The sequence below is a fragment of the Lynx rufus genome, unplaced genomic scaffold, assembly GCF_022079265.1.
Source record: "Lynx rufus isolate CCGP_SWC_20201006 ecotype Redwood Valley unplaced genomic scaffold, mLynRuf1.p SCAF_25, whole genome shotgun sequence".
NCBI lineage: Eukaryota > Metazoa > Chordata > Mammalia > Carnivora > Felidae > Lynx > Lynx rufus.
Genome location: NW_025814840.1, coordinates 6,821,745 through 6,839,170, shown reverse-complemented (window position 1 = coordinate 6,839,170; position 17,426 = coordinate 6,821,745). Strand labels below are relative to the sequence as shown.

General features: G+C 51.6%; 1 protein-coding gene across 4 annotated transcripts in view; it reads left to right on the top strand.

Moving 5' to 3' along the window:
• SGMS1 (sphingomyelin synthase 1) overlaps positions 1–17,426 on the top strand; it is a 287,713-nt gene that overhangs the window by 32,545 nt on the left and 237,742 nt on the right. For 3 of the 4 annotated variants that reach the window (XM_047088747.1, XM_047088743.1, XM_047088740.1), the window contains exon 2: positions 1,397–1,491. The exons of the other annotated variant lie outside the window; for it this stretch is intronic. The gene's annotated coding sequence lies outside the window, so the exon portion shown is untranslated. The remainder of the gene's footprint in view (positions 1–1,396; positions 1,492–17,426) is intronic. 4 annotated transcript variants of the gene reach the window in all.

The following is a 17,426-nucleotide window of genomic DNA, read 5'->3' as shown; positions in this document are numbered from 1 at the left end:
CTCGCGAGTGGAGACAGGGCTGCAAGGCAGGTGCGGGGCCCTGACTCGCTTTCCTCGGGCTCCAGTACGGGGCGCCTGGGATGCCGGTATCTGGTTGTGCTGCCGTGTCCAGCCTCGTGCTTGCTAAACACGTGGGTAGAAAACCCTCCACACCAAGTGATAATTGCCTTTTCGTTGTGGCCAAGAGGAGAGTCACCAGGGGCGCCGTGTGATGCTTGCTTTGCTTCCCTTGGCCAACAGCGTGCTCTTTTGAGAGAAAAGGAAGGAAAAGAAAAAAATGCACGTAATGTCCAAGTTACACTAAGGGTTATCGTGTTTAAAAGGGAAGTGTAATTAGTGGTGATGGAACTGGTGTAGGAACTGGTGTCATAATTAGAGCATTAATGGCACTATTAAGAATGACTATTAGGGGCGCCTGGGTGGCGCAGTTGGTTAAGCGTCCGACTTCAGCCAGGTCACGATCTCGCGGTCCGTGAGTTCGAGCCCCGCGTCGGGCTCTGGGCTGATGGCTCAGAGCCTGGAGCCTGTTTCCGATTCTGTGTCTCCCTCTCTCTCTGCCCCTCCCCAGTTCATGCTCTGTCTCTCTCTGTCCCAAAATAAATAAACGTTGAAAAAAAAAAAATTTTAAAAGAATGACTATTAATAGATACTCTCAGGAAACAAACCGCAGTGTACCCCCCCCCCCAAAAATGGTGCATGGACGTGTTTGGCTGTTTGGCCTTGAGGTTGGTTTTCGGGAGGGCATGGGGGAGCCGGCGGGGGTGGGGGACGCACCTGGAGCTCGGGGGCAGAAGGTCTGAGGAGGGTTTTATCTCTGGTTGCACGTGCCCCTTGAACGTCGTCTGTGACATCAGCTGCCTCTGGAGAGTGGAGCCGGTAAACTGTGCCTTCGTCACAGGCCGCGGCAGGACAGCCCAGAACAGAGCGTGACTTACAGGCCGTGGCGCCGCGTGTTCTGTCGCCAAGCGCGTGGAGGGTGGGGTCGATCGCGGCACCCCAGGAGGCCCAGCAGTGGGGCCGGTTTGGGCTGTGCGTGAGGGCCTCGTGAGGTCTCCCAGGTCCCGGACTCTGGCCCTGGAGGCCCCGTGTTCTGCTCGGTGGCAGTTTGGGCTCCGTCACGCGTCACCGCCCCGAAACCGATGTGACTTAAAGAAACTTCATCAGGAATTTCTCGGTCCCAGAAGCTCCCAGAGCGGGTGAGGCGGACGGTTGTCCCCCAGGTTCAGTACGTGGCGGGAGCACTGTTTTCTCTTTACGCCTTTCTCCTTGCTTAAAAACAGAGCAAAATTTGAGTCTAGAGGCTTGTCCTCCACGAAGAACATTTTCTCGAGTGAAACAGCATTCGTTTGGTAAAAATCGTTGGTGGTGACGGCTGGTTCTCGCTTGTTCTTGGCAGGGTGAGGGCGGCATGCACGGTCCCTGCACGCGTCTCTGGGCACATTCGGCCATCTGCTTGTGATGAGGGGCAGGGCCGCGGCATCTGCTTGACAGGTGAGTGAAGATTTCTGTGCAGGTTTTTTATTACAACAATTTCAAACCTACGGTGGGAAGAACATGCTGTGAGTTCCCGTGTCTCCACTGCCTGCATTTAACAATGTTAGTGTCTTGCCACAGTGTGTGTGTGTGTGTGTGTGTGTGTGTGTGTGTGTGTGTTTGTTTGCGTGTGTGTGTGTGCGTGCTCGTACATTTTTCTGAAGCATGTGAAGTGAAAGTAAGTTGCAGGCATCATGACATTTTGTCCCACATTCTTAGGGATGTAGCTCCAAAAAATAAGGGTATTCTCCCTGAGAGGCATTTGAGAACATTCGTAAACTATGTGACATAGAATCATTTAATTGAGCACGGTTATAATTTCCTGTTAAAAGGTGTAATTTTGAATTTATGATCCCTTTATAGCCGATGTAAAGTCGGTGACTTATTTATTTATAGAGTTTATTTATTTTGAGAGAGTGAGAGTGGGAGGGGGCAGAAAGAGGGAGAGAGAGAGAGAGAGAGAGAATGAGAATCCCAAGCAGGTTCCGTGATGTCCACACAGAGCCTGGCGCGGGGCTCCAACCCACAAAGCCGTGAGACCGTGACCTGAGCCGAAATCAAGAGTCAGACGCTCGGCCAGTGGAGCCACCCAGGTGCCCTGAATGTGCTCAAAGGTCTTAGTGGCTCTTTTGGCCTGAGTTCACAGACAGCGTGGAAAGAATGTGCGGTAATGTCAAGTAGAGGTTACGGTATTCAAATAAGGTGTGAAGCATCCCGAGTGGCTCCCGGTGCCCTAGTTGGGCGACCTGCATCGGAACTTCACGTGAGATCTTAAACACGTGTTCGGCTGTGACCGTAGCTGTGGGTGACGGCGCACGATGACCAGTCGCACGCGGTCCGCCGCTACAGCTCGCTGGTTCTGCGAGGCGGCTGTTGACTCTTCCACGATCTGATCTCAGCGGCCTTTTGTGTATGGCGCCTTCTTCAAGCATTTCCTCGTGGGTGTCTGTGAGCCCGAGGTGTCCGTTGAGAACGCCATTTTGGAAGAAGTCTGTTAAAGTGAGCCGTGCAGGGCAGTGGCGGCTCCTCGTGTTCCTGTTTCTTATTTGGAACAGAAAGCTGGTGACGGCAGTAAGGTTTCTTTGAAAGACACCAGCATTCTCAAGAAGCTGTGACTGGAATTGTGGGTATCTGGGAAGGAGCTAGTGTGGGTTTTTGCTTTTTTGGCCCTGGCTAAGGCTTTGAAAGGATGAGGCCTGTGGCCAAAAGGCTTCGACAGATTGAGAAGAGAAAGGGGTCTGGGACCCTGTGTGGGGGCTTCAGTTAGCTCCGCCCCAGGAAAATGGGTTTTTAACCTGCGGCTGCAGTAGCAGATGCCGTCAGGAAGTGCACGTGTTGTCACGTACACAGCTCAGTAGAGCGTCACAAACTGAGCCCTCGCGTGAACCAGCGCCCAGATCGGGAGCCCGGACATTTCCACCGCAGCCTCATGCCTCCTTCTGGACCCCGGACGCCGCCTCGCCCACGGGCGGCTACTCTCCTGACTTCAAAGAGCGTAAATTCGTTTTGCCTGTTTTTGTCTGTATGCGCGTCACACGTAACGCGGACTGACCCGTTTGGTGTCTGGCTTTTCCCATTCAGCGGCGTTTCAGACAGAGTTCCAGATCGTTCTTGTCCTTGCTGTAGAGCGTCCCGTTGCCTCAGAAGGTGACCGTGCGTCCATTCCCCCAGGTGCAGGTACTTCTGGGGGGTTCCCCTGCTCAGAGTGTCCCCCCGACAGAATGGAGGACTAAACGAGGTTCAGTACTTGTGGCTACAGTGGGGACAGTCCTGGTTGTCCCTCCTGTGCCGCTGCTGCTGTTGCATGAAGGAGGAATCCAGGTAGCAGACACGGTGGGGAGAAGCCTGGGTGGTCTTTCAGCCCTTCTCGCGGGACTCACCACGTCCCTTTCCCCTCTGTTCCCTGCCCGCACAGTGTCTCCACCCTCTTCTCTGCCATTATTCCCCTTTCCACAGCCCCTCCGAGGAGACTGTGCAGAATATATCCATCAGTAGGCAAGCCGTGAATATTCCTCAGGTGTCGATAGTAGGTGTTACGTGAAGGGCAGAGAGTGGGAAGTCACGGGCTCGCTCTTGAGCTCCGGGGTCTGGCTAAGGACTTACAGGTATGGGTGTGGCCACATCCCGGAAGCCAGGTGTGCTGTGGAATTTGGCGTGTAAGGTCAGAGGCTCTTACGGGCTCGTAGCAGGACGGAGATTAGCGGGGGCGGGGGCGGGGGCGGGGGCGGGGGGGGGTGGGTTGTGCAGTGAGGGGGGATGGGCACCGTGGACAGCGGATGCATGTGCCCTGCCTGATGCTTGACCCGGCCAAACGTGTGTGGCTGAATTCAGCAAGCCCACCAATTTGGAACCTTCAGTGAATAGCACGTTCATTATAAGAGAGTGGTTCCTTTTATTTGTTCAGAGTAACCAGTGCTTTCTGGAGTTGCTTCCTTTATCAGAAAAGAATGTTGGAGACCACGGTGTATTATTCCCCCGCATTAGAGAGCTCCTTTTCTAAATGTTAGGGGAAACCTTCATAGTTGTTACTCAATCAGATTTTGTGTTTAACTCCTGTATGCCTAAAGACCAATCTGTTTTTTTTTTTAATTGGGTTTTTCTTTCTCTTCCGTTTGTTCATTCGTTCGTTTTTTCAGCATTTCCCAAAGTAAAAACAGCATTTTATAACCATAGATAAGCCCATGTTTCTGGGATGCCACCATTTTCAGCAACCTCCAGAAATAAATCCCTTCAAGTTAAATTGAAATTTTTCCTGAAGCCTTAACCTTTCACATTTTGTAACTAATTGGACAATTTAAATGTAATGTAACAATTTAAATTGGACAGTTTGAAAGCAGCCGTATCAAATCCATATCTGCAGTCCTACAAATTCAAGTTGACGTTTCCTTTCAGGGAAATTTTAGCACTCCCGACAACCTCCCCACCCACATGAGAAAACTAGACAGGTCCTGGTGCGTGTTAATTAGGTAAGCAAAACTTCGTTAAATGGACATTTAAAGGTTCCTTCTTGTGAACCATTCCTTTCCAAGAAGTTGAAATTGCTGTGTTGTGTTGACTAAAAGGTCATGACTCAGGGAAGGTCCGAGACTTCATTCATGGAGACATGATCACAATTAGATGGGTAGAGATGTTGGCGGTTTAGCACCTGCTGGAGTAAATGGTGGGGGTGTGGGGGGGAACCTCTGTCATCTAAATTCTTGACCTCAGCTCTTCTTTACAGGTGGGCTCAGTCTTCTCGGTATTTGAGTTACTGGTCCAGCAGAAACGACGAAAAACAATAACTTTGTAGTCAGAATGTCACCCAACTGTATATCGTTTACTTTATTGTAAATACTGGTAAACGGTGCTCAGTAAATAGCTTTATATTCCTTTAAAAAAACATGAAGTGGGGGACGCCTGGGTGGCTCAGTCGGTTAAGCGTCCGACTTCAGCTCAGGTCACGATCTCGCGGTCCGTGAGTTCGAGCCCCGCGTTGGGCTCTGGGCTGATGGCTCAGAGCCTGGAGCCTGCTTCGGATTCTGTGTCTCCCTCTCTCTCTGCCCCTCCCCTGCTCATGCTCCGTCTCTCTCTGTCTCAAAAATAAATAAAACGTTTAAAAAAAAATAAAAAAAAAACCATGAAGTGGTACCTTTGGGGGCCGGGCTTATGACCAAATTTGGTTTTTGTAAATAAAGTTCTATTCAAACACAGTCCTGCTCATTTGCGTATGTTTTGTCTGTGGCTGCTTTTGTGCTGCAGCAGCAGAATTGAACAGTTGTGAAAGAGCCCCGTGGAGTGGCTGCAGCGGTGATTGTCTGGCCCGGAACGCGGAACGCATTTGCCATCTGGCCCTTTACAGAATGTTTGTCAACTCCTGCTTTACTTCATAAAAGCAAAGGCATGGTAGCAGAACCTCTGTAGTCTTGAAATAGCCCGGGACCAGTAACTTTGACGTTAATGCCTTTATTTATTCATTTATTTACCCAACAAGTGTTTACAGAGAAGCTATTACATGTGAGGCACAAAATGGTGATCGTCAGACATGGTTCTTGCCCTTGTGGAACTTACGAGCCTCCTGTGGATTTGGAGGTCCTGTCCAGGATTGTGCTTTTCATACATCAGAGCAAAAACATGATATGGAAGTGCAGTTCCCAAATCCCCAATTTTAAACAAATATGTTGGTTATAGTTCTTCCTTTTTCTCATTTTATTTTTATTTTATTTTTCAAAATTTTCTTAATGTTTATTTATTTTTGAGAGAGAGAGAGAGACAGAGTGAGAGCAGGGGAGGAACAGAGAGAGAGGGAGACACAGAATCGGAAGCGGGCTCCAGGCTCCGAGCTGTCGGCACAGAGCCCGACGCGGGGCTCGAACCCACGAACCGTGAGATCATGACCTGAGCTGAAGCCGGACGCTTAACCGATTGAGCCACCCAGGCGCCCCAGTTCTTTCCTTTTTTTTTTTTTTTTTTTTTTTTTTTAAACATTTATTTATTTTTGAGACAGAGAGAGACAGAGCATGAACGGGGGAGGGGCAGAGAGAGAGGGAGACACAGAATCAGAAACAGGCTCCAGGCTCTGAGCCATCAGCCCAGAGCCTGACGCGGGGCTCGAACTCACGGACCGCGAGATCGTGACCTGGCTGAAGTCGGACGCTTAACCGACTGCGCCACCCAGGCGCCCCTGTTCTTTCCTTTTTTAAAACAAATTTTTAAATATTTATCTATTTTGAGAGAGAGAGAGAGAGAGAGATTGAGTGGGGGAGGGTCAGAGAGAGAGAGAGAGAGAGAGAGAGAATCCCAAGCAGGCTGCATGCTGTCCGCGCAGCATCTGACGTGGGGCTCGATCTCACGAACGGTGAGGTTATGACTTGAGCCAAAGTCAAGAATTGGACGCTTAACCATTTGAGCCACCCAGGTGCCCCAAAATTCTCTTTTAGTTTTTTTTTTAAGTAGGCTCCACACCCAGCACAGAGCCCAACTCTAGCCCTGAAATCATGACCGTGAGATCAAGACTTGAGCTGAGATCAAGTCTCATGCTTAACCAACTGAGCCATGCAGATGTCCTGTTGGTTATATTTCCTAATTGTATAAATTTGATGAGCACTTACTCTCCATAATCTAATGGTTACTTCAGTTGTAAGCAAATGCAGCACGACATACGTAGAAATGACTATGTGTCAAAGGTCCTAACTGTTGACATGTGGTGACACCGGACTGTTGGAAGGCGGCATATCTGGATAACGCGTGGACTTTGGCGTGCTTATCAAAGCAAGCCAAGCCGACCTCTGCTCTCGGGCTACTTGAATAATAAATAACGCACCTTGACAGAAAGAACCGCACACGAGGTAGTGAAGTCTGGAATGTAGTGTAACAGTGGCTGTTGGCCTGCTTATGTGTTTGCTCACGTGGGGTTGGAAAAGTTCGTCTTTTCTTAAATTTTTTTTTTTAATATTTACTTATTTTTGAGACAGCATGAACAGGGGAGGGTCAGAGAAAGAGGGAGACACAGAATCTGAAACAGGCTCCAGGCTCTGAGCCGTCAGCACAGAGCCTGACATGGGGCTTCAACCCACGGACCGCGAGATCATGACCTGAGCCGAAGTCGGACGCTTAACCGACTGAGCCACCCAGGCGCCCCTAAAGTTCGTCTTTTCTTAATCGGGGGCTGTAGAGGTCATTGTGATGGACAGAGACTGGTGAAACGGCTTTTAACATCGTTGTAACCCCATTAGCATTTTCACGTGTGCTCGTATATGCTTTATGGGTGGAACCTCGGGCTGTGAGTCGCTGCCCCTTTGTCACCCCACACTGCCCTCCAACACACAGAAGGGAAATGCCCTCGACTTACCTCCCCGTAAACCCCATAAACCACCCCATCGTGGCCCACAACATCCTTTAGGAAGTGAGGTTGAAGGTTCCTTTGGATGTTTTAGTTACAGGTGTTTAGCTGCGTGTAATAATTCTCAGATGTGAGAATGCATGATGGTGTGGTAGTGTCTTCTCCTCACCTTAGGACACATCCGACATCGGGTGGGATGCTACATGCAACCATTGGGGGGCAGTGATGTGGGGGAACGGGCTTTCCCTTGAAACCGGAGACTCGGGAGGGTCTGTCTGCAGGAACCGCAGAGAGGAAGGTCAGCAGGTGCGGGGTGGGGGTCAGCTTAATGAATGGGGGTCAAACTCTACACTGGTTTTGTTGCCAAAATTAATAAAGTTAAAGTATAGGGACGCCTGGGTGGCTCAGTCGGTTGAGCCTCCAACTTCGGCTCAGGTCACGATCTCAAGGGTCGTGAGTTCGAGCCCTGCGTTGGGCTTCGTGCTGACAGCTCAGAGCCTGGAGCCTGTTTCAGATGCTGTGTCTCCCTCCCTCTCTCTGCCCCTCCCCCACTCGTGCTCTGTCTCTCTGTCCCCTTCAAAAAGAAATAAACATTAAAAAAAATTAAAAGAAACTAAAGTTAAGGTGTAGTTACGAGGAAGAAAAGATACCCATTTACGTTTCCTGCTCTTGTGCTTAAAATGTCTTGACAAATTCATTGTAGTAATGAATGTAGTATTGAATGTAGTATTCTTCATTGTAGTAATTTTTTTTTTTTTCAACGTTTATTTATTTTTGGGACAGAGAGAGACAGAGCATGAACGGGGGAGGGGCAGAGAGAGAGGGAGACACAGAATCGGAAACAGGCTCCAGGCTCTGAGCCATCAGCCCAGAGCCCGACGCGGGGCTCAAACTCACGGACCGCGAGATCGTGACCTGGCTGAAGTCGGACGCTTAACCGACTGCGCCACCCAGGCGCCCCATATTTTTTAATAGTGGTTCGGATTTAGGGATACATGAAACACGAGACTTGAAGATGGAGGGGAAGACATACCACGGGCGTTTCCCTCACACAGCTGGAAACCGTAGGCTCCATTAACTTCTTTGGGCAAAAATAAGGTTTTCTGAAACAAATTTGGTGATGGGCCAAATCACCCAATCTGTGGCATTAGAAAAACTGGATCTCTTCTGTTCTAATAATAGGGAGCGCTTTCTTCGGGAACTCCGGCCCGAGGGGCGTTTAATTTGTCAAGGCTAGCTAATTAGGATTGACGTCCTCAGTCTGTCAGCTTTTGCATCCAGAGAGGGCAAAGTACTAACGTGCCCATGAACCTCGCTTGGTAGAGTGAAATGTGTGTCAGAAAGAGGATCAGCGTGATCAGGCTCGTCTCGGAGCCAGACGGCGTCCCGATGCGTCCTGACGCGTCTGCAGTTGTTGGGAGGCCGGGGGCTCTGGCAGCTCGGGGCCCACCCTGTTACGGTGATCAGTGGGACGCAAGCCACGTTCTTGACCCTCTGCCTTGCGTGGGCCAGGCACTGGGGCCGGGGCGTGGGCCTGCCTGTCCTCACTGGGCCGTCCAGGTCGCATACTCTATACTGACGGCCCGAGGTCAGTGTCAGCCCAAGGAGGCAGCATCGACTGGCAGCAGCCCTGCAGGGTTCCCTCCAGAAATCGGATGCTTTCCTGGAACGTCATTGGCTGCTGGGATCGTCCTGATGATGGGGGGGATGATGATGATGATAATACGTGTATCTTCGTATGGTTTGCATTAGGAGTGTTCTCTTGTTTGACCTGAGAGAGGCGTCAGGGAGGCGGGACGAAGACGTGGTTGAGAATGTGGGTTCAGTCATGAGCCACGTAAGATTCTGACGAATCACTGAACATCTCTGTGCCTCAGTCTCCTCAACGGTGCAGCGGAGATAAAGGGATCTACCCGATAGGGTTCTGGGAAGGCTTAAATTGATGGATATTTGCAGGGCACTGAGAGCAGTGCCTGATACATGCTGGTCTAACGCTTGTTATGTTGCTCATTTCTCTCTCTCTTTTTTTTTTAATTTTTTTTTTCAACGTTTATTTATTTTTGGGACAGAGAGAGACAGAGCATGAATGGGGGAGGGGCAGAGAGAGAGGGAGACACAGAACCGGAAACAGGCTCCGGGCTCTGAGCCATCAGCCCAGAGCCCGACGCGGGGCTCGAACTCACGGACCGCGAGATCGTGACCTGGCTGAAGTCGGACGCTTAACTGACTGCGCCACCCGGGCGCCCCTCTCTCTCTTTTTTAAATTGATATGTGTTTATTCTTAGAGAGACAGGGCATGAGCGGGCGAGGGGCACAGAGAGAGGGAGCCACAGAATCCAAAGCAGGCTCCAGGCTCCGAGCAGTCAGCACAGAGCCCGACGCGGGGCTCGAACTCACGGACCGTGAGATCGTGACCTGAGCCGAAGTCGGACGCTCAACTGACTGGCCACCCAGACGCCCCTCGTTCTATTGTTAATTTCGAAGATAGGCCTGCCAGCACAGCGTCCCCCTCATTTGACGGGTGAGGGTGTGGAAGTCCAGAGTCACGCGGCCTGCTGTAGTCAGGTGTCCTGACTTCTTCCTGTTCCCACACTTGTCTCTGTCCCGATTATGTGTGTGCAGGGAGCACAGAGGAGAATCTCCTACAGAGTAGCCTGTGGCTTGGAAGGACTGTTCCTGAGGGCGGCCATGCCAGCGGGTCCGGCTTGCAGGTTGGTCTTGGCTCCCCGTACAGAGCGCCGCCACGTGGGTGTAGGGGTCGTCGCTGTGAGGGGGTCCACGCCGGCATCGTTCACATGTTCGGGAAGGTCAGCCATATCTGGGGTGGGCCCTCACCCCAGAACGTTTGCCGACTGTTCCATCAGATCCAGTACTGGGGGCCTGCGTGGCTCAGTCAGTTGAGCATCCGACTCTTGGTTTCTGCTCAGGTCATGATCTCCTGGTTTGTGGGTTCAGGCCGCGTGCGGGCTCTGCGCTGACAGCACGGAGCCTGCTTGGGATTCTCTCTCTCCCTCTCTTTCTGCCCCTCCCCAACTTGTGCGCTTGCCCCCCCCCCCAAAAAAATAAATAAACATTAAAAAGTAATCAGATCCAGTATTAGGAGCTTAGAGGAAACTAAGGTTTGCTTGGCCAGGACGTGATTTCGACATGTGTGTGGCACATGTAGACTGGTTTCTAGACTGTCTAGGGTTCTGTGTGGGTTCCGTTGCTGTCTGTGTTTTCAGGCCTCCTCTGGGGTCCTGGAATGTGGCCCCCGCTGGTAGGGCCAGACCCCTATCAGCCTACATGCAAGGACCCCCTTACCTTTCCTGCACGCAGATTTTGTTTTTCTTGGACTTAGTAAGTGTCTTGTTTTAAAGGATTGGTGCCCTAGCCCCTAATGTGGCCTTCTACGTGAATCTCCTCACAATACGTGAAGACGTCAGGTATCGTGTCCGTGTTCGCTCGTGGACGCCATCTCCGCTGGGGCGTCAGGCCCCGTCCCAGTGCAAACAGCGCTGCCCCGGCCTGCTGTGTGCCACATCTTGTCACGGGCTCTGCCTTCAGATCGCTCTGGGGCTCCTTTGACCTGCCCCTGTACCGGCTTCCCTCATTTCATATCGTCTCCTGTCTTGGTTTACTCCCTTGGTTTGGCAGACCACATCTTCTGGAACCTTCCTAAAAAATCACATGGGAGGTGAGACTCCTCTGAGTTGCTTTATATCTGAGAACATCACATTTGTATTTAATTTACGGTCTGGCTGGGTGTAGAATTCCAGGGTGGGAATCTCTGAACCTCTGAACTGGGAAGGCTGGTGCTTTGTCCTCTGGTTTCTAACGTTGATTGGACAAGCCTGACACCTTCTGATTCCCGGCCCCCTTGTCGGATGTGATTTTTCCTTTTCTCTCTGACTCTATCTTCTGCGTTCTGAAATTTCATGATGATATTCCTTGGTGGGGGAGGGCCGCTGTTCACTTGTTCCACTGAGATCCAAATGGGCGTTTTCAGGCTGGCAACTTATGTCTTTCGTTTTTAGAAATTTTCTTGAAGTATGTCATTATTGATTTCCCTCTGTCTTCCCTCTTCTTTCCTTCTGACGTGCCTGTTAGTGCAGACTTAGCCTTGGCTGTCTTGTCTCTTTTCTGGTTTCTCTTCGAATATTTTCTCAACTTTGCTTTTGAATCTTTGATTAAAGGTTTCATGTTTTACAGTTTTATTTTCTGACAGCTCTCTTTTTCATGGTGGCTGTTCTGTGAATGCTTCTGTTTTACAGAATCTTACTATTTCAGGACAGTATTTTCTCTTAGTCCTCTGAGGAGATTAATCATATGTTTTTTCCTTCTTTTTGAAGCTTTTTTTTTTTCCTGCATAATTTGTTATGTTGCTTTTTTCTCCTCCCATTTCTGTCTTTCACATTATATACTTCCTCTGTTTGCCTGATAGTCCTTGAGTGTCTGTTCATGTTTAAGAATGAGGCTTCACATTGGGGCGCCTGGGTGGCTCAGCTGTTAAAGCGTCTGACTTCCGCTCGGGTCATGATCTCGAGGTGTGGGAGTTCAAGCCCTGCGTCGGGCTCTGTACTGACAGCTCGGAGCCTGCACCCCTCCCTGCTCTTTCTGTCTCTCTCAAAAATAAATATTTTTTGAAAAGCCTTAATTATTCTTGTCTTGTGGTTTTAGAAGAGAGACAGACTATGTGTGTTCATTTCAGTGCCTTTAGCAGGAAGTCAGCGTGGACCCCTTAAGCATCTCCAGGGCAGGGCCGGCCCGTCCACGTTTGGTGGCAGGCCTGTGGTGGCGAGCGGTAACTGGCATTCTCTCATTTCTAAGGCGTGATATATATTTAGATTCTCTCAGCAGAGATGGTGGCTTTCTTGTTAACGCTGCCGCAGGCGCTGCCTCTTCTTAGTTAAAGGCTTTCATCTCAGATATAAAATACCAACAAACTTATAAATAATTGGGCTTTGAGACAAAAAATAAGAATCCTTAAAACAAAAGAAAGCTCTTTACTGATGTTTCTGAAAGCAGTTTTCAGAGGGCAAGCGTATAATCCTTAGATTAAAATGCAGCTGACACGTTAAGCCTTCTTACAGGGAACGGGGATAATGGGCTTTAATGCCGTTTGTCCTTGACCACCCACAGAGGGCACTCCGCGGCCGGCCAGAGAGACGTGCAAATCGGGCCCAGAGAGCGAGGCCGTGTTTGTGGCTTTGATCCCTAGTAAATGCTTCCCCAAAGCCTTCAAGCTCGGGCCGTCAGACAGGTTGCCAGAGAGCGGCTGAAAAACACTGGGAAAAAAGGAGCTTTAGCTCTGCTAGCGGGTCTCTGCTGGGATTGGGCGGTTTTTAGGAGGGCAGTGTGGTTCTTTTAATACCGGCCAGCTGACCCCGGATCGGCACCGGTGTGCTCCCGGGGACGCGTGCACTTGCTTGCCGTCCTCCCCGCGTGGGGGGCGCGTCCTCGGTCCTCCCTGCTCGCTGGAGCACGGCCCCTTCAGGGGAAGGCAGGCCTGCCCCGCCTGATAACCCGAGAGAGGGTCGCTCGGCCCCGGTGGCCGCCGGATGACGGAGTTCCGGCAGAGGGCCCTGCGCTGGCCGCCGACTTCGTCCCCGGAGGGGGAAGCGAGACGGACGGCTCTGCGTGTGCTGATTGCCGTGGGAGCCTGCCGACGTCCTGGTGCACTTCTGGGAGGGCCGTGTGTGGAACCGAGAGACCGCTTTCCACGTGAGAGCTTGGGCTCGGTATTGCTCCGTCAGCCTTTGAGGAAATCGGATTCGTGGGCTTCCTGGGTTTGGAAAGTCACCGACTCTTCGTATTAAAGCCACGGACGGTCTGGGGGCAGTTTTCCTTCCCGCCCTGAGGTTGGACTAAAGCACCTAGGAAGCACCGTCCTGCAGTGATGCCTGGCTCTTTGTGCTCTTTAAACACACGGAATGTCAGCGCATGGCGGCTTCTCGTGGGTGAGAGTGCATCAGCCACTCCTGTCGTCCCTGCGCTCGTTCCCCGGCCCCCCCCGGGCCGTGTCCCCGTCTCTTACCGTGCGTGGTGCTGCGTGGATTCTGGGAGCCGCGCCTGTGACTTAGCGGGCGGGGGCCGCGGCTTGGGGTGCGGAGGGGACCGTGTGGACGGCGATGGGTCAGCTGACCGACGCCCAGCCGAGGTCTCCTGGGGTTTGTCATCCTCCTCGATGACCAGACTTGGTGCCTCTGCGACTCGTCCGCTTCGGAGGCTCTGGCCCGAGCGCGAGCGAAACCTTTCCTTGGTGACCCTCCGCTTAACTGGAGTGCCCTGAAGCGCCTGCAAGACTTTTTTGTTTTAAATCCTGAGGGTCGGCAAAGGAAAACAAACCCTTGTTAAAAATCAAAAGCAGAACTGCAACTGTTCCTCGCAGAAAATACCCGTTCAGATCTTGGCCAGAGCTGGTCGGTTCCCAGGGCGTGAGGCCCCAGGTCTGTGCAGTGTTTGTAGGCCAGACCGAGAGTCAAGGACGAAGCGAACTGTTCTCGTTTCCAGGCAATTTCGATTGTCTGCCCACAGGGCAACCATCACTTAGGGTTCCGCTCTGAGGGCACTTGGTGTGCATTTGCGATGATACGTGTCCAGCACCTTCTCCCGGGAGACGTGGATCACCTGCGTGCGTTACAGTGTGATGGGCGGTGCCACGGAAAGTGAGTTCAATTCCAGAGATAGGTGATTCTTTTGTGTTTCAGAAAACGCAGGAGACGGGCCGGAGCTCTGTCATTTGTGATTTCAGATTGTCATGAATAGGCCCCCTCATCTGGTTGAGAATTTTCGCTGCTGTGGAGAAACTTGCCCTTCAGACAGAGTGTGAATGAAATACTCTATCCACTGTGCCCCCCCCCCCCCCCGCCATTGGAGGCGGATGAGAAGAAAGAGTGGCGTTTATGGAATTTGGCTGTTCTGCTGGAAGGGGTGTATCCTCCAGCTGCAGCTGGGGACTGTGGGGACGGAGTGACTGAGCGGCCCCGAGATCAGTGTACTGGCCGAGGGGCTCAGAGGCTGCTGGCTTCGCACACAAAACCCCAGCCTCCGATGGCTCGTGTGGAGGCCACGGTTGTGACATCGGAGACGTCAGCTGTCGAGTCCGTGACGAGGGTGATCTGGCCGTGTTTCTGTTTAAAGAGGTGGGGACTCACCTGTGGGGCGATGTGTCCGTCCCCCACCTCCTCGTGGGCGTCTCCGGGGTCAGAAGCCGGGGCCAAATGAGCGCCGACTGCTTGGCGAGCTTACTTACCAGCTGCCGCTCGGCTTTGCTTGGGAAAGCCTCTGGGGGTCCCACGCCGTCCCACGTGGGAGGTGTGACGTCCCTAGGAGTGGCACGAGGGCAGGGCCGGGAGCGGGGCTGGGCCCCGGCCCCCAGGTAGCTCTGGGAAGATCTGAAGCCTGTGTTTTTAGAGATGAATGGTTAGACTTCCTTGCCTTTTTTTTCTTTGGATTTTCTGTGGAACTCGGAAAAGATTCAGAAGGCATTGGAGTGTTTCTGCCCCTGCTGGGGCCGTGGCTTCCAAGGGCCAGTGGGTGCGCCCAGCAGCCGCTGGGAGTGCTGGCAGGGAGGGGCTCTCAGGAGAGCTTTCTGGAGAGTTCTGTGAGCATTCGGCACTCTGGGCTGCGTTCCACATTAATGATGGAGACAGGCACTGTGTTTCCCTGACATCCACAGTAAGAGAAGAGGGGGACGAGGAGGGGATAGGGCAAGAGAGTGTCCGGAACGTGGAGAAGACATCCACGACGTGTTTCTATTCCGTTTAGAAAGTCCGGGGTGCCCGGGTGGCTCGGTCGGTGAAGCAGCCAGCTCTTGGTTTCGGCTCAGGTCTGATCCCACAGTTCCTGAGGTTGAGCCCCTAGTCGTGCTCCTCACTGAGCGTGGAGCCTGCTTAGGATTCTCTCTCTCCCTCTCAGAAAAAAAAAAAAAAATAACAAGTGGGCATCTCTCTGCAGTACTGTGTTTCCTTCTAATTTCAGCAAGGTCGTAGTCTTGGGTTTGGCAATGGAACCTGCTCATATATATACTTATCTGTACATACGTACGCCTATGTATGTAAATATATATGTATATATTTTTGCCCCCCCCCCCCCCCCGCAAACCCAGTTTGCAGAGCAGACGACTGTGATGTTCTGAGAGTCCCTTCTGTCACCTCTCGCCACCCACCCCCTTTTCGGCCTTGAGAGTGCTGCGCAGCACGCTTGAATCCGGTGAATTCTGTCATTTTATGGGGAGGGGGCTGTGCATCTTGGCCTTTGTGATCTGCAAATGAGAACGTTGGGGTGCAGGCGGGGGGAAGGGGCTCGCCTCTCCACCACTCCCCCTTCACCCGCTGGAGGAGTCTGCACAGACTTGGACTCCTGGGCTACTTGGGAACGCCATACGATGCGGTATCTAGAATCCTCGTTCGTGCATCTCGTCCTGCGGTGGGAGCTCCAGGAGCCGCCGTGTTTAGACGGGACGAAGGGCTGTGAGCCTTGGAAGAGGCGGCCTTCGCCCGCGCTCCTGGATTTGCACCGCGTAGCACGCTCAGCCGGCCGGACGGTCTCTGCTGTGGTCCTGTTTCTAGTTGAAGAGCTGGCCGGCCGGCCTTTGCTCAGAACCTCTGCCAGATGCACGGTGGTGGCACTTCCTCCCTCACTCTCCTGTGTGGCCGCTCAGTGTTGTCAGCCCCACCTTCCGTGGGCCGTGCGAAAGAGCCTGGACAGACCGGGGTATAGATCCGGCTTCTTGGTGTGACCACGTGGAAGTTAGCTAGCCTTGTCCGTACATTGGAGACGTTGTTTGCTCCAGGGTTGCTTCAGGGATTAAGTGAGATTATACATACATATAGGTACATGTGTATATATGGGAGTTTTATATCTGTGCTAATATGTAGATGTTTTTGTCTCTGCTACATATGTGCACAGGTACATGAGCCCCGTGTATATATTGTGCTCAGCACAGTACCTGGCACGTATAGGATACACAGCAGACGTTATCGCACTGCTATATACATTGTTAGGCTCCCGTTCTACTCTGGCCCTGAGACGTGCAGGGCTCGCGCTCTGGCACATGTGCTGGGCTTGTTCAGTGTCCCCCGTGGACTACCCTCCCGGATGCACCAGCTCTTGCTGAAGAGAAGTGGAGAAGATACTGGGCTTTGTTTGGATTGCATCGATTCTAGTTTGCTTTTCTTAGTTCTTATTCTTCAGACTCTTAACCCTTTGCTGCGACGCTCCCGTAAAATCTTAACTGTCAAAACGGACATTTCCCTGGGGCGGGGAACGTGCCCACTGGCAAAACGACCCTGTAAAGATGTGTTTCTTTATCTTTTTACCTTTTTAGGTTTACTTTTCTCTCTGTAGGCACTGAGAGAGAAAGGATTTGTTTTTGAAACAAATGGAATTTACGAGGCAGCCATTGGTTGGTCTGCTTTTGGTCAGTAATTTGATCAAAGTCTTGACCAGCAAGAGATAAGTGATGTTTGCAGTTGGACTTGATAAAATTCTGGCCAGAGGCAAAGAATGTTTTGTCCACGAGCTTGTCTGGAAGGATGGAGGGCAGGAGCAGTTACTTCTACCTTTACTGACGTGGCAGAGAACCGAGGGGCCCCCAGTACAAATGTTATTGGGACCCTAATGGGGAACTGTGGGTGCAGAGCAGTGGTACATGGGCCTTGAGGGTTTCTCTCATTTCACTCACTGGGCCTTCATTTTCACTTTTAAAAAGAATTTCATGTGTAATTCAGCGGCATTAGCTATACTTAAGGGTCCAGATTATGTTGAGTGTTTTCTGGATTATTAAAATAATAAGTTCAGAATAGTTGAAGTCCAAAGGCACACCCATTTCCTTCTAATCCCTAACACTGTAATGTTACCTGGGGCTCATAGCAGATTGACTACAATCGCTCTGATTTTCTGTGACTGAAATCTGGTTCTTTTTTTTTGTTTTCTTTTTAGGTTCATTTATTTAGAGAGAGATAGGGAGAGCAGGGGAGGGGCACAGAGAGAGGGAGAGAGGGAATCCCAAGCAGGCTCCGTGCTGACACAGCAGAGCCCAATGCGGGGCTCGAACTCATGAGCCATGAGATTCTGTCCTGAACCAAAACCA